This window comes from Lathyrus oleraceus, unplaced genomic scaffold, assembly GCF_024323335.1.
Source record: "Lathyrus oleraceus cultivar Zhongwan6 unplaced genomic scaffold, CAAS_Psat_ZW6_1.0 chrUn0742, whole genome shotgun sequence".
NCBI lineage: Eukaryota > Viridiplantae > Streptophyta > Magnoliopsida > Fabales > Fabaceae > Lathyrus > Lathyrus oleraceus.
The window spans coordinates 1-25,081 of NW_026113133.1; the positions used below are offsets into that span (position 1 = coordinate 1).

The 25,081-nt window shown below is 28.1% G+C and overlaps 7 non-coding genes across 7 annotated transcripts; all 7 read right to left on the reverse strand.

The window, feature by feature from the left end:
- Positions 1 to 1,922: 1,922 nt before the first annotated feature.
- TRNAV-AAC (transfer RNA valine (anticodon AAC)) lies at positions 1,923 to 1,995 on the reverse strand. The gene has a single exon. It is a non-coding gene; the product is annotated as a tRNA-Val (tRNA).
- A 6,901-nt stretch (positions 1,996 to 8,896) lies between these two features.
- TRNAV-AAC (transfer RNA valine (anticodon AAC)) lies at positions 8,897 to 8,970 on the reverse strand. The gene has a single exon. It is a non-coding gene; the product is annotated as a tRNA-Val (tRNA).
- Positions 8,971 to 10,781: 1,811 nt separating this feature from the next.
- Positions 10,782 to 10,854, reverse strand: TRNAV-AAC (transfer RNA valine (anticodon AAC)). Its single transcript has one exon. It is a non-coding gene; the product is annotated as a tRNA-Val (tRNA).
- Positions 10,855 to 18,115: 7,261 nt separating this feature from the next.
- On the reverse strand, positions 18,116 to 18,189 carry TRNAV-AAC (transfer RNA valine (anticodon AAC)). Its single transcript has one exon. It is a non-coding gene; the product is annotated as a tRNA-Val (tRNA).
- A 1,879-nt stretch (positions 18,190 to 20,068) lies between these two features.
- Positions 20,069 to 20,142, reverse strand: TRNAV-AAC (transfer RNA valine (anticodon AAC)). Its single transcript has one exon. It is a non-coding gene; the product is annotated as a tRNA-Val (tRNA).
- A 1,817-nt stretch (positions 20,143 to 21,959) lies between these two features.
- On the reverse strand, positions 21,960 to 22,033 carry TRNAV-AAC (transfer RNA valine (anticodon AAC)). The gene has a single exon. It is a non-coding gene; the product is annotated as a tRNA-Val (tRNA).
- Positions 22,034 to 24,767: 2,734 nt separating this feature from the next.
- TRNAV-AAC (transfer RNA valine (anticodon AAC)) lies at positions 24,768 to 24,841 on the reverse strand. The gene has a single exon. It is a non-coding gene; the product is annotated as a tRNA-Val (tRNA).
- Between the last annotated feature and the right edge of the window lie 240 nt (positions 24,842 to 25,081).

Below are 25,081 nucleotides of genomic sequence, written 5' to 3' on the forward strand. Positions count from 1 at the left end.
TTTTTTACAAAAATATAGTGGTAAGCATTAAAATTTAATTAGAGTTAACACCATTTGGCTTCGCCCAGGCTCGAATTGGGACCTTCAGTGTGTTAGACTGACGTGATAACCAACTACACCACGAAACCACCTATGTTTCATTGAAACATTTTAAATGGTTTTAATAAAAGTATTTGTATTGTATTTTTTGATTAGTTGTTATTCCATTTACATGTAGTTATAAATGTGAATGTTTCAATTGTTTGACTGATGAAAGTTTATTATTATATCAATTTTAATGATAGTTCATATGGTTTTAAGTAACACGACCTTTCGTGAAAAGAATTAATTAATCCATCAGACTCATAATGTGTCAGTTTTGAAAAAACAAAAATCTGTTTTCAAATCATTTGTCCATTAAAAATACCAAAGAAAAATTTATTATTATTTCCCCCCCCCCCCAAGGTTACCATTATTTTAAACCTTTACCCACATATGCATTCCTCTGACTACTATTATAAAAATATATTATTAAATAATATTGATTTTATATTGAAATCAACAAAACTAACTATTATATAAGAAATGTGTCAATATCATTAAAGACAATTTTAAATTAGAATGATGGAGTAGTATATTTATATAAAATAGATTTCAGAAAAAGAAAGAAAATAAGATTAGGGGTTATGTTCATAAATAAGTAATAGATAATGTTGAGAATTTAAATGAATTCTAGTTAAGTAAAGTAGTTAACAGTGAATTTAATCATATTTAAATAGGAGTGTTGTGAGAGTCAATTATGGTATGAGACCAATTATGGGTTGAACACTTTTGGATTTTGCTACCTAATTCATTGTATATATAACAATAGTTAAAACTGAACCAAACAATAAATTGGTGTAGATAAGAGTGTAAGGTTTTAGTTTTGGCTAGAGTCGAGCCAATGTCGAATCGGAAACAATTCATTTGACAATTTTAATTTAATATAAATATATTTATTTGTTTTAATTACCAAAGAAATAAAATTTCCATATTTTTATAAAATATGGTAGTACTACACGAGTGAGTATTGAATTTGTAAATAAACACAAGGAATAATTTGGTATTTGATCTTAAATATTGTTTTAATAGAAAGATTATTCATAGGACTTAGTCATAATCTCTTAATTCACAATACGAAGTTTTAGTTTGAAAAAGAATTTTATGACACTTTAACTACTACATAATCATAACACAAATAAATAACGATTTTTTTTGATGTGAACATAAAAAAAGGTAGTATGGGACTATCCATTAAATTCCACTTCAACTATAATAAATTGAAAACAATATTCTATACTCCATTTACTCGGCCTCCACCAAAGATAACATAGATTTGTATTGTTTGGTACTTATTCTCTTCTCAACAACTTCTATTCTTTTTCTTGCCTCCCACATTTGGCAATCACCCAGTTAAAGTATTTTATCCTTTACTTCCACACTCATCAAGATAAAAAACGAGTCAGTCTCTCTATAAGACTTGAAAAGATGATTTATTCTATATCCCAGACTATGACCTTCTGAAACGCTGTTTTTTTTTCGATTTCAGCGGTTCGCATCGATTTTATGGTTTTGTTTTATGGTTATTATTTTAATTGGACATGACACTGTTCCTTTTCTCTTCAACTAGTCATAGCGGCCTGTCTGGTACGGTTTTTGATCGCAATGTGTCTATAGTCTTCAAAGTGCTTAATCAACTTCGTTCTTCGTCCTAGTCATTTTTAAATAATATGTAATGTAGCTATATTCTCTCTTACAACATGTCTCTTTGGCTCATTCTAGAAATAAAATTTATTTAGTTGATTCACAAAATGTAAATTAACTTTGAAATTAATGTTGATGCATTGTAAAATTTACAAAAATATAGTGGTAAGCATTAAAATTTAATTAGAGTTAACACCATTTGGCTTCGCCCAGGCTCGAACTGGGACCTTCAGTGTGTTAGACTGACGTGATAACCAACTACACCACGAAACCACCTATGTTTCATTGAAACATTTTAAATGGTTTTAATAAAAGTATTTGTAATTGTATTTTATTGATTAGTTTATTCCATTTACATGTAGTTATAAATGTGAATGTTTCAATTGTTTGACTGATGAAAGTTTATTATTATATCAATTTTAATGATAGTTCATATGGTTTTAAGTAACATGACCTTTCGTGAAAAAGAATTAATAATCCATCAGACTCATAATAGTGTCAGTTTGAAAAAAACAAAATCTGTTTCAAATCATTTGTCCATTAAAAATACCAAAGAAATTTATTATTATTTCCCCCCCCCCCCCAAGGTTACCATTATTTTTTAAACCTTTACCCACATATGCATTCCTCTGACTACTATTATGAAAAATATATTATTAAATAATTTGATTTTATATTGGAATCAACAAAACTAACTATTAATATAAGAAATGTGTCAATATCATTAAGACAATTTTAAATTAGAATGATGGAGTAGTATTTTATATAAAATAGATTTCAGAAAAGAAAGAAAATAAGAATTAGGGGTTATGTTCATAAATAAGTAATAGATAATGTTGAGAATTTAAATGAATTCTAGTTAAGTAAAGTAGTTAACAGTGAATTTAATCACATATTTAAATAGGAGTGTTGTGAGAGTCAATTATGGTATGAGACCTAATTATGGTTTGAACACTTTTGGATTTTGCTACCTAATTCATTGTATATATAACAATAGTTAAAACTGAACCAACAATAAATTGGTGTAGATAAGAGTGTAAGGTTTTAAGTTTGGCTAGAGTCGAGCCAATGTCGAATCGGAAACAATTCATTGACAATTTTAATTTAATATAAGATATATTTATTTGTTTTATTACCAAAGAAATAAAATTTCCATATTTTATACAAATATGGTAGTACTACACGAGTGAGTATTGAATTTGTAAATAACACAAGGAATAATTTGGTATTTGATCTTAAATTGTTTTTAATAGAAAGATTATTCATAGGACTTAGTCATAATCTCTAATTCACAATACGAAGTTTTAGTTTGGAAAAAGAATTTTATGACACTTTAAACTACTACATAATCATAACACAAATAAATAACGATTTTTTTAATGTGACCATAAAAAAAGGTAGTATGGACTATCCATTAAATTCCACTTCAACTATAATAAATTGAAAACAATATTCTATACTCCATTTACTCGGCCCTCCACCAAAGATAACATAGATTTGTATTGTTTGGTAACTTAAGTCTTTTCCAACCCTTTACTTCCACACTCATCAAGATAAAAAGACGAGTCAGTCTCTCTATAAGACTTGAAAAGATGATTTATTCTATATCCCAGACTATGAACCTTCTGAAACGCTGTTTTTTTTCGATTTCAGCGGTCGCAATCGATTTTTATGGTTTTGTTTTATGGGTTATTATGTTTAATTGGACATGACACTGTTCTTTTCTCTTCAACTAGTCATAGCGGCCTGTCTGGTACGGTTTTGATCGCAATGTGTCTATAGTCTTCAAAGTGCTTAATCAACTTCGTTTCTCGTCCTAGTCATTTGTAAATAATATGTAATGTAGCTATAGATTTACACCTTTGGCTTCGCCCAGCTAAACTGGGGACCTTTAGTGTTAGACTGAAACGTGGTGGTAAAAAATGTAACCAACTACACCACGAAACCACCTATGTTTCATTGAAACATTTTAAATGGTTTTAATAAAAGTATTTGTAATTGTATTTTATTGATTAGTTGTTATTCCATTTACATGTAGTTATAAATGTGAATGTTTCAATTGTTTGACTGATGAAAGTTTATTATTATATCAATTTTAATGATAGTTCCATTGGTTTTAGTACACGACCTTTCGTGAAAGAATTAATTAATCCATCAGACTCATAATATGTGTCAGTTTTGAAAAAACAAAAATCTGTTTCAAATCATTTGTCCATTAAAATACCAAAAAAAATTTATTATTATTTCCCCCCCCCCCCCCAGGTTACCATTATTTTTAAACCTTTACCCACATATGCATTCCTCTGACTACTATTATTAAAAATATATTATTAAATAATATTGATTTTATATTGGAAATCAACAAAACTAACTATTAATATAAGAAATGTGTCAATATCATTAAAGACAATTTTAAATTAGAATGATGGAGTAGTATATTTATATAAATAGATTTCAGAAAAGAAAGAAAATAAGAATAGGGGTTATGTTCAAAAATAAGTAATAGATAATGTTGAGAATTTAAATGAATTCTAGTTAAGTAAAGTAGTTAACAGTGAATTTAATCACATATTTAAATAGGAGTGTTGGAGAGTCAATTATGGTATGAGACCTAATTATGGGTTGAACACTTTTGGATTTTGCTACCTAATTCATTGTATATATAACAATAGTTAAACTGAACCAAACAATAAATTGGTGTAGATAAGAGTGTAAGGTTTTAAGTTTTGGCTAGAGTCGAGCCAATGTCGAATCGGAAACAATTCATTTGACAATTTTAATTTAATATAAGATATATTTATTTGTTTTTATTACCAAAGAAATAATTTCCATATTTATACAAATATGGTAGTACTACACGAGTGAGTATTGAATTTGTAAATAAACACAAGGAATAAATTTGGTATTTGATCTTAATTGTTTTTAATAGAAAGATTATTCATAGGACTTAGTCATAATCTCTTAATTCACAATACGAAGTTTTAGTTTGGAAAAAGAATTTTATGACACTTTAAACTACTACATAATCATAACACAAATAAATAACGATTTTTTTAATGTGAACATAAAAAAAAGGTAGTATGGGACTATCCATTAAATTCCACTTCAACTATAATAAATTGAAAACAATATTCTATACTCCATTTACTCGGCCTCCACCAAAGATAACATAGATTTGTATTGTTTGGTAACTTATTCTCTTCTCAACAACTTCTATTCTTTTTCTTGCCTCCCACATTTGGCAATCACCCAGTTAAAGTATTTTATCCTTTACTTCCACACTCATCAAGATAAAAAGACGAGTCAGTCTCTCTATAAGACTTGAAAAGATGATTTATTCTATATCCCAGACTATGAACCTTCTGAACGCTGTTTTTTTCGATTTCAGCGGTTCGCAATCGATTTTTATGGTTTTGTTTTATAGGGTATTATGTTTAATTGGACATGACACTGTTCCGTTTTCTCTTCAACTAGTCATAGCGGCCTGTCTGGTACGGTTTTGATCGCAATGTGTCTATAGTCTTCAAAGTGCTAATCACTTCGTTTCTTTGGCCCCCGTCCTAGTCATTTTTTAACTAATATTAATGGTAGTATATCTGGGACCTTCATTGTGTTATACTGACGTATAACCAACTACAAAAAACTACCCCAACCAAACCACCTATGTTTCATTGAAACATTTTAAATGGTTTTATAAAAGTATTTGTAATTGTATTTTATTGATTAGTTGTTATTCCATTTACATGTAGTTATAAATGTGAATGTTTCAATTGTTTGACTGATGAAAGTTTATTATTATATCAATTTTAATGATAGTTCATATGGTTTTAAGTAACATGACCTTTCGTGAAAAAGAATAATTAATCCATCAGACTCATAATATGTGTCAGTTTTGAAAAAACAAAAATCTGTTTCAAATCATTTGTCCATTAAAATACCAAAGAAAATTTATTATTATTTCCCCCCACCCCCCAAGGTTACCATTATTTTTAAACCTTTACCCACATATGCATTCCTCTGACTACTATTATTAAAAATATTATTAAATAATATTGATTTTATATTGGAAATCAACAAAACTAACTATTAATATAAGAAATGTGTCAATATCATTAAAGACAATTTTAAATTAGAATGATGGAGTAGTATATTTATATAAAATAGATTTCAGAAAAGAAAGAAAATAAGAATTAGGGTTATGTTCATAAAATAAGTAATAGATAATGTTGAGAATTTAAATGAATTCTAGTTAAGTAAAGTAGTTAACAGTGAATTTAATCACATATTTAAATAGGAGTGTTGTGAGAGTCATTATGGTATGAGACCTAATTATGGGTTGAACACTTTTGGATTTTGCTACCTAATTCATTGTATATATAACAATAGTTAAAACTGAACCAAACAATAAATGGTGTAGATAAGAGTGTAAGGTTTTAAGTTTTGGCTAGAGTCGAGCCAATGTCGAATCGGAAACAATTCATTTGACAATTTTAATTTAATATAAGATATATTTATTTGTTTTATTACCAAAGAAATAAATTTCCATATTTATACAAATATGGTAGTACTACACGAGTGAGTATTGAATTTGTAAATAAACACAAGGAATAATTTGGTATTTGATCTTAAATTGTTTTTAATAGAAAGATTATTCATAGGACTTAGTCATAATCTCTTAATTCACAATACGAAGTTTTAGTTTGGAAAAAGAATTTTATGACACTTTAAACTACTACATAATCATAACACAAATAAATAACGATTTTTTTTATGTGAACATAAAAAAAAGGTAGTATGGGACTATCCATTAAATTCCACTTCAACTATAATAAATTGAAAACAATATTCTATACTCCATTTACTCGGCCTCCACCAAAGATAACATAGATTTGTATTGTTTGGTAACTTATTCTCTTTCAACAACTTCTATTCTTTTTCTTGCCTCCCACATTTGGCAATCACCCAGTTAAAGTATTTTATCCTTTACTTCCACACTCATCAAGATAAAAAGACGAGTCAGTCTCTCTATAAGACTTGAAAAGATGATTTATTCTATATCCCAGACTATGAACCTTCTGAAACGCTGTTTTTTTTCGATTTCAGCGGTTCGCAATCGATTTTTATGGTTTTGTTTTATAGGTTATTATGTTAATTGGACATGACACTGTCCGTTTTCTCTTCAACTAGTCATAGCGGCCTGTCTGGTACGGTTTTTGATCGCAATGTGTCTATATTCTTTCAAGTGCTTAATTCAACTTCGTGTCTTCTTTCTTCGTACGAGTCCTTTTAAATATATGTAAGTAGCTATATCTTGGGACCTTCGTGTGTTAGAGACTGACGTGATAACCAACTACACCACGAAACCACCTATGTTTCATTGAAACATTTTAAATGGTTTTAATAAAAGTATTTGTAATTGTATTTTATTGATTAGTTGTTATTCCATTTACATGTAGTTATAAATGTGAATGTTTCAATTGTTTGACTGATGAAAGTTTTATTATATCAATTTTAATGATAGTTCATATGGTTTTAAGTAACATGACCTTTCGTGAAAAAGAATTAATTAATCCATCAGACTCATAATATGTGTCAGTTTTGAAAAAACAAAAATCTGTTTCAAATCATTTGTCCATTAAAAATACCAAAAAAATTTATTATTATTTCCCCCCACCCCCAAGGTTACCATTATTTTTTAAACCTTTACCCACATATGCATTCCTCTGACTACTATATTAAAAAATATATTATTAAATAATATTGATTTTATATTGGAAATCAACAAAACTAACTATTAATATAAGAAATGTGTCAATATCATTAAAGACAATTTTAATTAGAATGATGGAGTAGTATATTTATATAAATAGATTTCAGAAAAGAAAGAAAATAAGAATTAGGGGTTATGTTCATAAAATAAGTAATAGATAATGTTGAGAATTTAAATGAATTCTAGTTAAGTAAAGTAGTTAACAGTGAATTTAATCACATATTTAAATAGGAGTGTTGTGAGAGTCAATTATGGTATGAGACCTAATTATGGGTTGAACACTTTTGGATTTTGCTACCTAATTCATTGTATATATAACAATAGTTAACCTACGAAAAAAACTGAACCAAACAATAAATTGGTGTAGATAAGAGTAAGGTTTTAAGTTTTGGCTAGAGTCGAGCCAATGTCGAATCGGAAACAATTCATTTGACAATTTAATTTAATATAAGATATATTTATTTGTTTTATTACCAAAAAATAAATTTCCATATTTTATACAAATATGGTAGTACTACACGAGTGAGTATTGAATTTGTAAATAAACACAAGGAATAAATTTGGTATTTGATCTTAAATTGTTTTTAATAGAAAGATTATTCATAGGACTTAGTCATAATCTCTAATTCACAATACGAAGTTTTAGTTTGGAAAAAGAATTTTATGACACTTTAAACTACTACATAATCATAACACAAATAAATAACGATTTTTTTTATGTGAACATAAAAAAAGGTAGTATGGGACTATCCATTAAATTCCACTTCAACTATAATAAATTGAAAACAATATTCTATACTCCATTTACTCGGCCTCCACCAAAGATAACATAGATTTGTATTGTTTGGTAACTTATTCTCTTCTCAACAACTTCTATTCTTTTTCTTGCCTCCCACATTTGGCAATCACCCAGTTAAAGTATTTTATCCTTTACTTCCACACTCATCAAGATAAAAAGACGAGTCAGTCTCTCTAGACTTGAAAAGATGATTTATTCTATATCCCAGACTATGAACCTTCTGAAACGCTGTTTTTTTCGATTTCAGCGTTCGCAATCGATTTTTATGGTTTTGTTTTATGGGTTATTATGTTTAATTGGACATGACACTGTTCCGTTTTTCTTCAACTAGTCATAGCGGCCTGTCTGGTACGGTTTTGATCGCAATGTGTCTATAGTCTTCAAAGTGCTTAATCAACTTCGTTCTTCGTCCTAGTCATTTTTAAATAATATGTAATGTAGCTATATTCTCTCTTACAACATGTCTCTTTGGCTCATTCTAGAAAATAAAATTATTTAGTTGATTCACAAAATTGTAAATTAACTTTTGAAATTAATGTTGATGCATTGTAAAATTTACAAAAATATAGTGGTAAGCATTAAAATTTAATTAAGTTAACACCATTTGGCTTCGCCCAGGCTCGAACTGGGGACCTTCAGTGTGTTAGACTGACGTGATAACCAACTACACCACGAAACCACCTATGTTTCATTGAAACATTTTAAATGGTTTTAATAAAAGTATTTGTAATTGTATTTTATTGATTAGTTGTTATTCCATTTACATGTAGTTATAAATGTGAATGTTTCAATTGTTTGACTGATGAAAGTTTATTATTATATCAATTTTAATGATAGTTCATATGGTTTTAAGTAACATGACCTTTCGGAAAAAGAATTAATTAATCCATCAGACTCATAATATGTGTCAGTTTTGAAAAAACAAAAATCTGTTTCAAATCATTTGTCCATTAAAAATACCAAAGAAAAATTTATTATTATTTCCCCCACCCCCCAAGGTTACCATTATTTTTTAAACCTTTACCCACATATGCATTCCTCTGACTACTATTATTAAAAATATATTATTAAATAATATTGATTTTATATTGGAAATCAACAAAACTAACTATTAATATAAGAAATGTGTCAATATCATTAAAGACAATTTTAAATTAGAATGATGGAGTAGTATATTTATATAAAATAGATTTCAGAAAAGAAAGAAAATAAGAATTAGGGGTTATGTTCATAAAATAAGTAATAGATAATGTTGAGAATTTAAATGAATTCTAGTTAAGTAAAGTAGTTAACAGTGAATTTAATCACATATTTAAATAGGAGTGTTGTGAGAGTCAATTATGGTATGAGACCTAATTATGGGTTGAACACTTTTGGATTTTGCTACCTAATTCATTGTATATATAACAATAGTTAAAACTGAACCAAACAATAAATTGGTGTAGATAAGAGTGTAAGGTTTTAAGTTTTGGCTAGAGTCGAGCCAATGTCGAATCGGAAACAATTCATTTGACAATTTTAATTTAATATAAGATATATTTATTTGTTTTATTACCAAAGAAATAAAATTTCCATATTTTATACAAATATGGTAGTACTACACGAGTGAGTATTGAATTTGTAAATAAACACAAGGAATAAATTTGGTATTTGATCTTAAATTGTTTTTAATAGAAAGATTATTCATAGGACTTAGTCATAATCTCTTAATTCACAATACGAAGTTTTAGTTTGGAAAAAGAATTTTATGACACTTTAAACTACTACATAATCATAACACAAATAAATAACTTTTTTTTAATGTGAACATAAAAAAAGGTAGTATGGGACTATCCATTAAATTCCACTTCAACTATAATAAATTGAAAACAATATTCTATACTCCATTTACTCGGCCTCCACCAAAGATAACATAGATTTGTATTGTTTGGTAACTTATTCTCTTTTCAACAACTTCTATTCTTTTTCTTGCCTCCCACATTTGGCAATCACCCAGTTAAAGTATTTTATCCTTTACTTCCACACTCATCAAGATAAAAGACGAGTCAGTCTCTCTATAAGACTTGAAAAGATGATTTATTCTATATCCCAGACTATGAACCTTCTGAAACGCTGTTTTTTTCGATTTCAGCGGTTCGCAATCGATTTTTATGGTTTTGTTTTATAGGTTATTATGTTTAATTGGACATGACACTGTTCCGTTTTCTCTTCAACTAGTCATAGCGGCCTGTCTGGTACGGTTTTGATCGCAATGTGTCTATAGTCTTCAAAGTGCTTAATCAACTTCGTTCTTCGTCCTAGTCATTTTTAAATAATGTAATGTAGCTATATTCTCTCTTACAACATGTCTCTTTGGCTCATTCTAGAAAATAAAATTATTTAGTTGATTCACAAAATTGTAAATTAACTTTTGAAATTAATGTTGATGCATTGTAAAATTTACAAAATATAGTGGTAAGCATTAAAATTTAAATTAGAGTTAACACCATTTGGCTTCGCCCAGGCTCGAACTGGGACCTTCAGTGTGTTAGACTGACGTGATAACCAACTACACCACGAAACCACCTATGTTTCATTGAAACATTTTAAATGGTTTTAATAAAAGTATTTGTAATTGTATTTTATTGATTAGTTGTTATTCCATTTACATGTAGTTATAAATGTGAATGTTTCAATTGTTTGACTGATGAAAGTTTATTATTATATCAATTTTAATGATAGTTCATATGGTTTTAAGTAACACGACCTTTCGTGAAAAAGAATTAATTAATCCATCAGACTCATAATATGTGTCAGTTTTGAAAAAACAAAAATCTGTTTCAAATCATTTGTCCATTAAAAATACCAAAGAAAATTTTATTATTATTTCCCCCCCCCCCCCCCCCCCCCCCCCCCCCCCCCCCACCCCCCCCCCCCCTAAGGTTACCATTACTTTTTAAACCTTTACCCACATATGCATTCCTCTGACTACTATTATTAAAAATATATTATTAAATAATATTGATTTTATATTGGAAATCAACAAAACTAACTATTAATATAAGAAATGTGTCAATATCATTAAGACAATTTTAAATTAGAATGATGGAGTAGTATATTTATATAAAATAGATTTCAGAAAAGAAAGAAAATAAGAATTAGGGTTATGTTCATAAAATAAGTAATAGATAATGTTGAGAATTTAAATGAATTCTAGTTAAGTAAAGTAGTTAACAGTGAATTTAATCACATATTTAAATAGGAGTGTTGTGAGAGTCAATTATGGTATGAGACCTAATTATGGGTTGAACACTTTTGGATTTTGCTACCTAATTCATTGTATATATAACAATAGTTAAAACTGAACCAAACAATAAATTGGTGTAGATAAGAGTGTAAGGTTTTAAGTTTGGCTAGAGTCGAGCCAATGTCGAATCGGAAACAATTCATTTGACAATTTTAATTTAATATAAGATATATTTATTTGTTTTATTACCAAAGAAATAAAATTTCCATATTTTATACAAATATGGTAGTACTACACGAGTGAGTATTGAATTTGTAAATAACACAAGGAATAAATTTGGTATTTGATCTTAAATTGTTTTTAATAGAAAGATTATTCATAGGACTTAGTCATAATCTCTTAATTCACAATACGAAGTTTTAGTTTGGAAAAAGAATTTTATGACACTTTAAACTACTACATAATCATAACACAAATAAATAACGATTTTTTTTAATGTGAACATAAAAAAAAGGTAGTATGGGACTATCCATTAAATTCCACTTCAACTATAATAAATTGAAAACAATATTCTATACTCCATTTACTCGGCCTCCACCAAAGATAACATAGATTTGTATTGTTTGGTAACTTATTCTCTTCTCAACAACTTCTATTCTTTTTCTTGCCTCCCACATTTGGCAATCACCCAGTTAAAGTATTTTATCCTTTACTTCCACACTCATCAAGATAAAAAGACGAGTCAGTCTCTCTATAAGACTTGAAAAGATGATTTATTCTATATCCCAGACTATGAACCTTCTGAAACGCTGTTTTTTTTTCGATTTCAGCGGTTCGCAATCGATTTGTTTTTTTAAAAATGGGTGGTTGTGTTTTTTTGTTAGGGGTTTTATGGTTTTGTTTTATAGGTTATTATGTTTAATTGGACATGACACTGTTCCGTTTTCTCTTCAACTAGTCATAGCGGCCTGTCTGGTACGGTTTTGATCGCAATGTGTCTATAGTCTTCAAAGTGCTTAATCAACTTCGTTCTTCGTCCTAGTCATTTTTAAATAATATGTAATGTAGCTATATTCTCTCTTACAACATGTCTCTTTGGCTCATTCTAGAAAATAAAATTTATTTAGTTGATTCACAAAATTGTAAATTAACTTTTGAAATTAATGTTGATGCATTGTAAAATTTACAAAAATATAGTGGTAAGCATTAAAATTTTAAACTGGGGAACCTTCAGTGTGTTAGACTGACGTGATAACCAACTACACCACGAAACCACCTATGTTTCATTGAAACATTTTAAATGGTTTTAATAAAGTATTTGTAATTGTATTTTATTGATTAGTTGTTATTCCATTTACATGTAGTTATAAATGTGAATGTTTCAATTGTTTGACTGATGAAAAGTTTGGAATGGAAAGTTTATTATTATATCAATTTTAATGATAGTTCATATGGTTTTAAGTAACATGACCTTTCGTGAAAAAGAATTAATTAATCCATCCGAATCATAATATGTGTCAGTTTTGAAAAAACAAAAATCTGTTTCAAATCATTTGTCCATTAAAAATACCAAAGAAAAATTTATTATTATTTCCCCCCACCCCCCAAGGTTACCATTATTTTTAAACCTTTACCCACATATGCATTCCTCTGACTACTATTATAAAAATATATTATTAAATATTGATTTTATATTGGAAATCAACAAAACTAACTATTAATATAAGAAATGTGTCAATATCATTAAAGACAATTTAAATTAGAATGATGGAGTAGTATATTTATATAAATAGATTTCAGAAAAGAAAGAAAATAAGAATTAGGGGTTATGTTCATAAAATAAGTAATAGATAATGTTGAAATTTAAATGAATTCTAGTTAAGTAAAGTAGTTAACAGTGAATTTAATCACATATTTAAATAGGAGTGTTGTGAGAGTCAATTATGGTATGAGACCTAATTATGGGTTGAACACTTTTGGATTTTGCTACCTAATTCATTGTATATATACAATAGTTAAAACTGAACCAAACAATAAATTGGTGTAGATAAGAGTGTAAGGTTTTAAGTTTTGGCTAGAGTCGAGCCAATGTCGAATCGGAAACAATTCATTTGACAATTTTAATTTAATATAAGATATATTTATTTGTTTTATTACCAAAGAATAAAATTTCCATATTTTATACAAATATGGTAGTACTACACGAGTGAGTATTGAATTTGTAAATAAACACAAGGAATAAATTTGGTATTTGATCTTAAATTGTTTTTAATAGAAAGATTATTCATAGGACTTAGTCATAATCTCTTAATTCACAATACGAAGTTTTAGTTTGGAAAAAGAATTTTATGACACTTTAAACTACTACATAATCATAACACAAATAAATAACGATTTTTTTATGTGAACATAAAAAAAGGTAGTATGGGACTATCCATTAAATTCCACTTCAACTATAATAAATTGAAAACAATATTCTATACTCCATTTACTCGGCCTCCACCAAAGATAACATAGATTTGTATTGTTTGGTAACTTATTCTCTTTTCAACAACTTCTATTCTTTTTCTTGCCTCCCACATTTGGCAATCACCCAGTTAAAGTATTTTATCCTTTACTTCCACACTCATCAAGATAAAAAGACGAGTCAGTCTCTCTATAAGACTTGAAAAGATGATTTATTCTATATCCCAGACTATGAACCTTCTGAAACGCTGTTTTTTTTCGATTTCAGCGGTTCGCAATCGATTTTTATGGTTTTGTTTTATAGGTTATTATGTTTAATTGGACATGACACTGTTCCGTTTTCTCTTCAACTAGTCATAGCGGCCTGTCTGGTACGGTTTTGATCGCAATGTATCCATTAAAAATAACAAAGAAAAATTTATTATTTTTTCCCCCCCCCCCCCCCAAGGTTACCATTATTTTTTAAACCTTTACCCACATATGCATTCCTCTGACTACTATTATTAAAAATATATTATTAAATAATATTGATTTTATATTGGAAATCAACAAAACTAACTATTAATATAAGAAATGTGTCAATATCATTAAAGACAATTTTAAATTAGAATGATGGAGTAGTATATTTATATAAAATAGATTTCAGAAAAGAAAGAAAATAAGAATTAGGGGTTATGTTCAGAAAATAAGTAATAGATAATGTTGAGAATTTAAATGAATTCTAGTTAAGTAAAGTAGTTAACAGTGAATTTAATCACATATTTAAATAGGAGTGTTGTGAGAGTCAATTATGGTATGAGACCTAATTATGGGTTGAACACTTTTGGATTTTGCTACCTAATTCATTGTATATAAACAATAGTTAAAACTGAACCAAACAATAAATTGGTGTAGATAAGAGTGTAAGGTTTTAAGTTTTGGCTAGAGTCGAGCCAATGTCGAATCGGAAACAATTCATTTGACAATTTTAATTTAATATAAGATATATTTATTTGTTTTATTACCAAAGAAATAAAATTTCCATATTTTATACAAATATGGTAGTACTACACGAGTGAGTATTGAATTTGTAAATAAACACAAGGAAAAATTTGGTATTTGATCTTAAATTGTTTTAATAGAAAGATTATTCATAGGACTTAGTCATAATCTCTTAATTCACAATACGAAGTTTTAGTTTGGAAAAAGAATTTTATGACACTTTAAACTACTACATAATCATAACACAAATAAATAACGATTTTTTTTATATGTGAACATAAAAAAAAGGTAGTATGGGACTATCCATTAAATTCCACTTCAACTATAATATTGAAAACAATATTCTATACTCCATTTACTCGGCCTCCACCAAAGATAACATAGATTTGTATTGTTTGGTAACTTATTCTCTTCTCAACAACTTCTATTCTTTTTCTTGCCTCCCACATTTGGCAATCACCCAGTTAAAGTATTTTATCCTTTACTTCCACACTCATCAAGATAAAAAGACGAGTCAGTCTCTCTATAAGACTTGAAAAGATGATTTATTCTATATCCCAGACTATGAACCTTCTGAAACGCTGTTTTTTTTCGATTTCAGCGGTTCGCAATCGATTTTTATGGTTTTGTTTTATGGTTATTATGTTTAATTGGACATGACACTGTTCCGTTTTCTCTTCAACTAGTCATAGCGGCCTGTCTGGTACGGTTTTGATCGCAATGTGTCTATAGTCTTCAAAGTGCTTAATCAACTTCGTTCTTCGTCCTAGTCATTTTAAATAATATGTAATGTAGCTATATTCTCTCTTACAACATGTCTCTTGGCTCATTCTAGAAAATAAAATTTATTTAGTTGATTCACAAAATTGTAAATTAACTTTTGAAATTAATGTTGATGCATTGTAAAATTTACAAAAATATAGTGGTAAGCATTAAATTTCAAATTAGAGTTAACACCTTTTGGCCTCGCACAGGCTCAATATTGATAGAGTTAACACCATGTCGGCTTGACCAGGCTCGAATAGAGTTAACACCATTTTGGCATTCGCCCAGGCCGACTGGGGACCTTCAGTGTGTTAGACTGACGTGATAACCAACTACACCACGAAACCACCTATGTTTTCATTGAAACATTTTAAATGGTTTTAATAAAAGTATTTGTAATTGTATTTTATTGATTAGTTGTTATTCCATTTACATGTAGTTATAAATGTGAATGTTTCAATTGTTTGACTGATGAAAGTTTATTATTATATCAATTTTAATGATAGTTCATATGGTTTTAAGTAACATGACCTTTCGTGAAAAAGAATTAATTAATCCATCAGACTCATAATATGTGTCAGTTTTGAAAAAACAAAAATCTGTTTCAAATCATTTGTCCATTAAAAATACCAAAGAAAAATTTATTATTATTTCCCCCCCCCCCCCAAGGTTACCATTATTTTTAAACCTTTACCCACATATGCATTCCTCTGACTACTATTATTAAAAATATATTATTAAATAATATTGATTTTATATTGGAAATCAACAAAACTAACTATTAATATAAGAAATGTGTCAATATCATTAAAGACAATTTTAAATTAGAATGATGGAGTAGTATATTTATATAAAATAGATTTCAGAAAAGAAAGAAAATAAGAATTAGGGGTTATGTTCATAAAATAAGTAATAGATATGTTGAGAATTTAAATGAATTCTAGTTAAGTAAAGTAGTTAACAGTGAATTTAATCACATATTTAAATAGGAGTGTTGTGAGAGTCAATTATGGTATGAGACCTAATTATGGGTTGAACACTTTTGGATTTTGCTACCTAATTCATTGTATATATAACAATAGTTAAAACTGAACCAAACAATAAATTGGTGTAGATAAGAGTGTAAGGTTTTAAGTTTTGGCTAGAGTCGAGCCAATGTCGAATCGGAAACAATTCATTTGACAATTTTAATTTAATATAAGATATATTTATTTGTTTTATTACCAAAGAAATAAAATTTCCATATTTTATACAAATATGGTAGTACTACACGAGTGAGTATTGAATTTGTAAATAAACACAAGGAATATTTGGTTTTGTTGTTTTTAAGTTGAGTTTTTTAAAATTTGGTATTTGATCTTAAATTGTTTTTAATAGAAAGATTATTCATAGGACTTAGTCATAATCTCTTAATTCACAATACGAAGTTTTAGTTTGGAAAAAGAATTTTATGACACTTTAAACTACTACATAATCATAACACAAATAAATAACGATTTTTTTTATGTGAACATAAAAAAAGGTAGTATGGGACTATCCATTAAATTCCACTTCAACTATAATAAATTGAAAACAATATTCTATACTCCATTTACTCGGCCTCGAGCCGTCTGCGTCACTCCTCTCGGCGGAGGTCTCCCATTCTCCTCGTGTGCCTCTACTTGGATTTGCGTGGACAAAGCTAAGAGTGGCTGTTATGTCAGCGCTAAGGAGTCCAGTGTAGCGTTCGGCAAAGACGATGGGTACGAGACTCGTTGCACGAGGAAAAAAAACCTCAAAAAAAAAAAACAACACCAAAGATAACATAGATTTGTATTGTTTGGTAACTTATTCTCTTCTCAACAACTTCTATTCTTTTTCTTGCCTCCCACATTTGGCAATCACCCAGTTAAAGTATTTTATCCTTTACTTCCACACTCATCAAGATAAAAAGACGAGTCAGTCTCTCTATAAGACTTGAAAAGATGATTTATTCTATATCCCAGACTATGAACCTTCTGAAACGCTGTTTTTTTTTCGATTTCAGCGGTTCGCAATCGATTTTTATGGTTTTTTTATAGGTTATTATGTTTAATTGGACATGACACTGTTCCGTTTTCTCTTCAACTAGTCATAGCGGCCTGTCTGGTACGGTTTTGATCGCAATGTGTCTATAGTCTTCAAAGTGCTTAATCAACTTCGTTCTTCGTCCTAGTCATTTTTAAATAATATGTAATGTAGCTATATTCTCTCTTACAACATGTCTCTTTGGCTCATTCTAGAAAATAAATTTATTTAGTTGATTCACAAAATTGTAAATTAACTTTTGAAATTAATGTTGATGCATTGTAAAATTTACAAAAATATAGTGGTAAGCATTAAAATTTAAATTAGAGTTAACACCATTTGGCTTCGCCCAGGCTCGAACTGGGGACCTTCAGTGTGTTAGACTGACGTGATAACCAACTACACCACGAAACCACCTATGTTTCATTGAAACATTTTAAATGGTTTTAATAAAAGTATTTGTAATTGTATTTTATTGATTAGTTGTTATTCCATTTACATGTAGTTATAAATGTGAATGTTTCAATTGTTTGACTGATGAAAGTTTATTATTATATCAATTTTAATGATAGTTCATATGGTTTTAAGTAACATGACCTTTCGTGAAAAAGAATTAATTAATCCATCAGACTCATAATATGTGTCAGTTTTGAAAAAACAAAAATCTGTTTCAAATCATTTGTCCATTAAAAATACCAAAGAAAAATTTATTATTATTTCCCCCCACCCCCCAAGGTTACCATTATTTTTAAACCTTTACCCACATATGCATTCCTCTGACTACTATTATTAAAATATATTATTAAATAATATTGATTTTATATGGAAATCAACAAAACTAACTATTAATATAAGAAATGTGTCAATATCATTAAAGACAATTTTAAATTAGAATGATGGAGTAGTATATTTATAAAATAGATTTCAAAAAGAAAGAAAATAAGAATTAGGGGTTATGTTCATAAATAAGTAATAGATAATGTTGAGAATTTAAATGAATTCTAGTTAAGTAAAGTAGTTAACAGTGAATTTAATCACATATTTAAATAGGAGTGTTGTGAGAGTCAATTATGGTATGTCGGTGGGTGTGGTGGGGGGGGGGGGGGTGAAGACCTAATTATGGGTTGAACACTTTTGGATTTTGCTACCTAATTCATTGTATATATAACAATAGTTAAAACTGAACCAAACAATAAATTGGTGTAGATAAGAGTGTAAGGTTTTAAGTTTTGGCTAGAGTCGAGCCAATGTCGAATCGGAAACAATTCATTTGACAATTTTAATTTAATATAAGATATATTTTTGTTTTATTACCAAAGAAATAAAATTTCCATATTTTATACAAATATGGTAGTACTACACGAGTGAGTATTGAATTTGTAAATAAACACAAGGAATAAATTTGGTATTTGATCTTAAATTGTTTTTAATAGAAAGATTATTCATAGGACTTAGTCATAATCTCTTAATTCACAATACGAAGTTTTAGTTTGGAAAAAGAATTTTATGACACTTTAAACTACTACATAATCATAACACAAATAAATAACGATTTTTTTATGTGAACATAAAAAAAAGGTAGTATGGGACTATCCATTAAATTCCACTTCAACTATAATAAATTGAAAACAATATTCTATACTCCATTTACTCGGCCTCCACCAAAGATAACATAGATTTGTATTGTTTGGTAACTTATTCTCTTTCAACAACTTCTATTCTTTTTCTTGCCTCCCACATTTGGCAATCACCCAGTTAAAGTATTTTATCCTTTACTTCCACACTCATCAAGATAAAAAGACGAGTCAGTCTCTCTATAAGACTTGAAAAGATGATTTTTCTATATCCCAGACTATGAACCTTCTGAAACGCTGTTTTTTTTCGATTTCAGCCCCGACAGCATTAGCAATGATTTCCAGATTCAGTTCATCGGTTCGCAATCGATTTTTATGGTTTTGTTTTATAGGTTATTATGTTTAATTGGACATGACACTGTTCCGTTTTCTCTTCAACTAGTCATAGCGGCCTGTCTGGTACGGTTTTGATCGCAATGTGTCTATAGTCTTCAAAGTGCTTAATCAACTTCGTTCTTCGTCCTAGTCATTTTTAAATAATATGTAATGTAGCTATATTCTCTCTTACAACATGTCTCTTTGGCTCATTCTAGAAAATAAAATTTATTTAGTTGATTCACAAAATTGTAAATTAACTTTTGAAATTAATGTTGATGCATTGTAAAATTTACAAAAATATAGTGGTAAGCATTAAAATTTAAATTAGAGTTAACACCATTTGGCTTCGCCCAGGCTCGAACTGGGGACCTTCAGTGTGTTAGACTGACGTGATAACCAACTACACCACGAAACCACCTATGTTTCATTGAAACATTTTAAATGGTTTTAATAAAAGTATTTGTAATTGTATTTTATTGATTAGTTGTTATTCCATTTACATGTAGTTATAAATGTGAATGTTTCAATTGTTTGACTGATGAAAGTTTTTATTATATATCAATTTTAATGATAGTTCATATGGTTTTAAGTAACATGACCTTTCGTGAAAAAGAATTAATTAATCCATCAGACTCATAATATGTGTCAGTTTTGAAAAAACAAAAATCTGTTTCAAATCATTTGTCCATTAAAAATACCAAAGAAAAATTTATTATTATTTCCCCCCCCCCCCCAAGGTTACCATTATTTTTAAACCTTTACCCACATATGCATTCCTCTGACTACTATTATTAAAAATATATTATTAAATAATATTGATTTTATATTGGAAATCAACAAAACTAACTATTAATATAAGAAATGTGTCAATATCATTAAAGACAATTTTAAATTAGAATGATGGAGTAGTATATTTATATAAAATAGATTTCAGAAAAGAAAGAAATAAGATTAGGGGTTATTTCATAAAATAAGTAATAGATAATGTTGAGAATTTAAATGAATTCTAGTTAAGTAAAGTAGTTAACAGTGAATTTAATCACATATTTAAATAGGAGTGTTGTGAGAGTCAATTATGGTATGAGACCTAATTATGGGTTGAACACTTTTGGATTTTGCTACCTAATTCATTGTATATATAACAATAGTTAAAACTGAACCAAACAATAAATTGGTGTAGATAAGAGTGTAAGGTTTTAAGTTTTGGCTAGAGTCGAGCCAATGTCGAATCGGAAACAATTCATTTGACAATTTTAATTTAATATAAGATATATTTATTTGTTTTATTACCAAAGAAATAAAATTTCCATATTTTATACAAATATGGTAGTACTACACGAGTGATATTGAATTTGTAAATAAACACAAGGAATAAATTTGGTATTTGATCTTAAATTGTTTTTAATAGAAAGATTATTCATAGGACTTAGTCATAATCTCTTAATTCACAATACGAAGTTTTAGTTTGGAAAAAGAATTTTATGACACTTTAAACTACTACATAATCATAACACAAATAAATAACGATTTTTTTTATGTGAACATAAAAAAAAAGGTAGTATGGGACTATCCATTAAATTCCACTTCAACTATAATAAATTGAAAACAATATTCTATACTCCATTTACTCGGCCTCCACCAAAGATAACATAGATTTGTATTGTTTGGTAACTTATTCTCTTCTCAACAACTTCTATTCTTTTTCTTGCCTCCCACATTTGGCAATCACCCAGTTAAAGTATTTTATCCTTTACTTCCACACTCATCAAGATAAAAAGACGAGTCAGTCTCTCTATAAGACTTGAAAAGATGATTTATTCTATATCCCAGACTATGAACCTTCTGAAACGCTGTTTTTTTTTCGATTTCAGCGGTTCGCAATCGATTTTTATGGTTTTGTTTTATAGGTTATTATGTTTAATTGGACATGACACTGTTCCGTTTTCTCTTCAACTAGTCATAGCGGCCTGTCTGGTACGGTTTTGATCGCAATGTGTCTATAGTCTTCAAAGTGCTTAATCAACTTCGTTCTTCGTCCTAGTCATTTTTAAATAATATGTAATGTAGCTATATTCTCTCTTACAACATGTCTCTTTGGCTCATTCTAGAAAATAAATTTATTTAGTTGATTCACAAAATTGTAAATTAACTTTTGAAATTAATGTTGATGCATTGTAAAATTTACAAAATATAGTGGTAAGCATTAAAATTTAAATTAGAGTTAACACCATTTGGCTTCGCCCAGGCTCGAACTGGGGACCTTCAGTGTGTTAGACTGACGTGATAACCAACTACACCACGAAACCACCTATGTTTCATTGAAACATTTTAAATGGTTTTAATAAAAGTATTTGTAATTGTATTTTATTGATTAGTTGTTATTCCATTTACATGTAGTTATAAATGTGAATGTTTCAATTGTTTGACTGATGAAAGTTTATTATTATATCAATTTTAATGATAGTTCATATGGTTTTAAGTAACATGACCTTTCGTGAAAAAGAATTAATTAATCCATCAGACTCATAATATGTGTCAGTTTTGAAAAAACAAAAATCTGTTTCAAATCATTTGTCCATTAAAAATACCAAAGAAAATTTATTATTATTTCCCCCCACCCCCCAAGGTTACCATTATTTTTAAACCTTTACCCACATATGCATTCCTCTGACTACTATTATGAAAAATATATTATTAAATAATATTGATTTTATATTGGAAATCAACAAAACTAACTATTAATATAAGAAATGTGTCAATATCATTAAAGACAATTTTAAATTAGAATGATGGAGTATATTTATATAAAATAGATTTCAGAAAAGAAAGAAAATAAGAATTAGGGGTTATGTTCATAAAATAAGTAATAGATAATGTTGAGAATTTAAATGAATTCTAGTTAAGTAAAGTAGTTAACAGTGAATTTAATCACATATTTAAATAGGAGTGTTGTGAGAGTCAATTATGGTATGAGACCTAATTATGGGTTGAACACTTTTGGATTTTGCTACCTAATTCATTGTATATATAACAATAGTTAAAACTGAACCAAACAATAAATTGGTGTAGATAAGAGTGTAAGGTTTTAAGTTTGGCTAGAGTCGAGCCAATGTCGAATCGGAAACAATTCATTTGACAATTTTAATTTAATATAAGATATATTTATTTGTTTTATTACCAAAGAAATAAAATTTCCATATTTTATACAAATATGGTAGTACTACACGAGTGAGTATTGAATTTGTAAATAAACACAAGGAATAAATTTGGTATTTGATCTTAAATTGTTTTTAATAGAAAGATTATTCATAGGACTTAGTCATAATCTCTTAATTCACAATACGAAGTTTTAGTTTGGAAAAAGAATTTTATGACACTTTAAACTACTACATAATCATAACACAAATAAATAACGATTTTTTTTTATGTGAACATAAAAAAAAGGTAGTATGGGACTATCCATTAAATTCCACTTCAACTATAATAAATTGAATTCTAGAAAATAAATTTATTTAGTTGATTCACAAAATTGTAAATTAACTTTTGAAATTAATGTTGATGCATTGTAAAATTTACAAAAATATAGTGGTAAGCATTAAAATTTAAATTAGAGTTAACACCATTTGGCTTCGCACGAAACCACCTATGTTTCATTGAAACATTTTAAATGGTTTTAATAAAAGTATTTGTAATTGTATTTTATTGATTAGTTGTTATTCCATTTACATGTAGTTATAAATGTGAATGTTTCAATTGTTTGACTGATGAAAGTTTATTATTATATCAATTTTAATGATAGTTCATATGGTTTTAAGTAACATGACCTTTCGTGAAAAAGAATTAATTAATCCATCATTTGACTCATAATATGTGTCAGTTTTGAAAAACAAAAATCTGTTTCAAATCATTTGTCCATTAAAAATACCAAAGAAAAATTTATTATTATTTCCCCCCACCCCCCAAGGTTACCATTATTTTTTAAACCTTTACCCACATATGCATTCCTCTGACTACTATTATTAAAAATATATTATTAAATAATATTATTTTTATATTGGAAATCAACAAAACTAACTATTAATATAAGAAATGTGTCAATATCATTAAAGACAATTTTAAATTAGAATGATGGAGTAGTACTACACGAGTGAGTATTGAATTTGTAAATAAATACAAGGAATAAATTTGGTATTTGATCTTAAATTGTTTTTAATAGAAAGATTATTCATAGGACTTAGTCATAATCTCTTAATTCACAATACGAAGTTTTAGTTTGGAAAAAGAATTTTATGACACTTTAAACTACTACATAATCATAACACAAATAAATAACGATTTTTTTTAATGTGAACATAAAAAAAGGTAGTATGGGACTATCCATTAAATTCCACTTCAACTATAATAAATTGAAAACAATATTCTATACTCCATTTACTCGGCCTCCACCAAAGATAACATAGATTTGTATTGTTTGGTAACTTATTCTCTTTTCAACAACTTCTATTCTTTTTCTTGCCTCCCACATTTGGCAATCACCCAGTTAAAGTATTTTATCCTTTACTTCCACACTCATCAAGATAAAAAGACGAGTCAGTCTCTCTATAAGACTTGAAAAGATGATTTATTCTATATCCCAGACTATGAACCTTCTGAAACGCTGTTTTTTTTCGATTTCAGCGGTTCGCAATCGATTTTTATGGTTTTGTTTTATAGGTTATTATGTTTAATTGGACATGACACTGTTCCGTTTTCTCTTCAACTAGTCATAGCGGCCTGTCTGGTACGGTTTTGATCGCAATGTGTCTATAGTCTTCAAAGTGCTTAATCAACTTCGTTCTTCGTCCTAGTCATTTTTAAATAATATGTAATGTAGCTATATTCTCTCTTACAACATGTCTCTTTGGCTCATTCTAGAAAATAAAATTTATTTAGTTGATTCACAAAATTGTAAATTAACTTTTGAAATTAATGTTGATGCATTGTAAAATTTACAAAAATATAGTGGTAAGCATTAAAATTTAAATTAGAGTTAACACCATTTGGCTTCGCCCAGGCTCGAACTGGGGACCTTCAGTGTGTTAGACTGACGTGATAACCAACTACACCACGAAACCACCTATGTTTCATTGAAACATTTTAAATGGTTTTAATAAAAGTATTTGTAATTGTATTTTATTGATTAGTTGTTATTCCATTTACATGTAGTTATAAATGTGAATGTTTCAATTGTTTGACTGATGAAAGTTTATTATTATATCAATTTTAATGATAGTTCATATGGTTTTAAGTAACATGACTGACCTTTCGTGAAAAAGAATTAATTAATCCATCAGACTCATAATATGTGTCAGTTT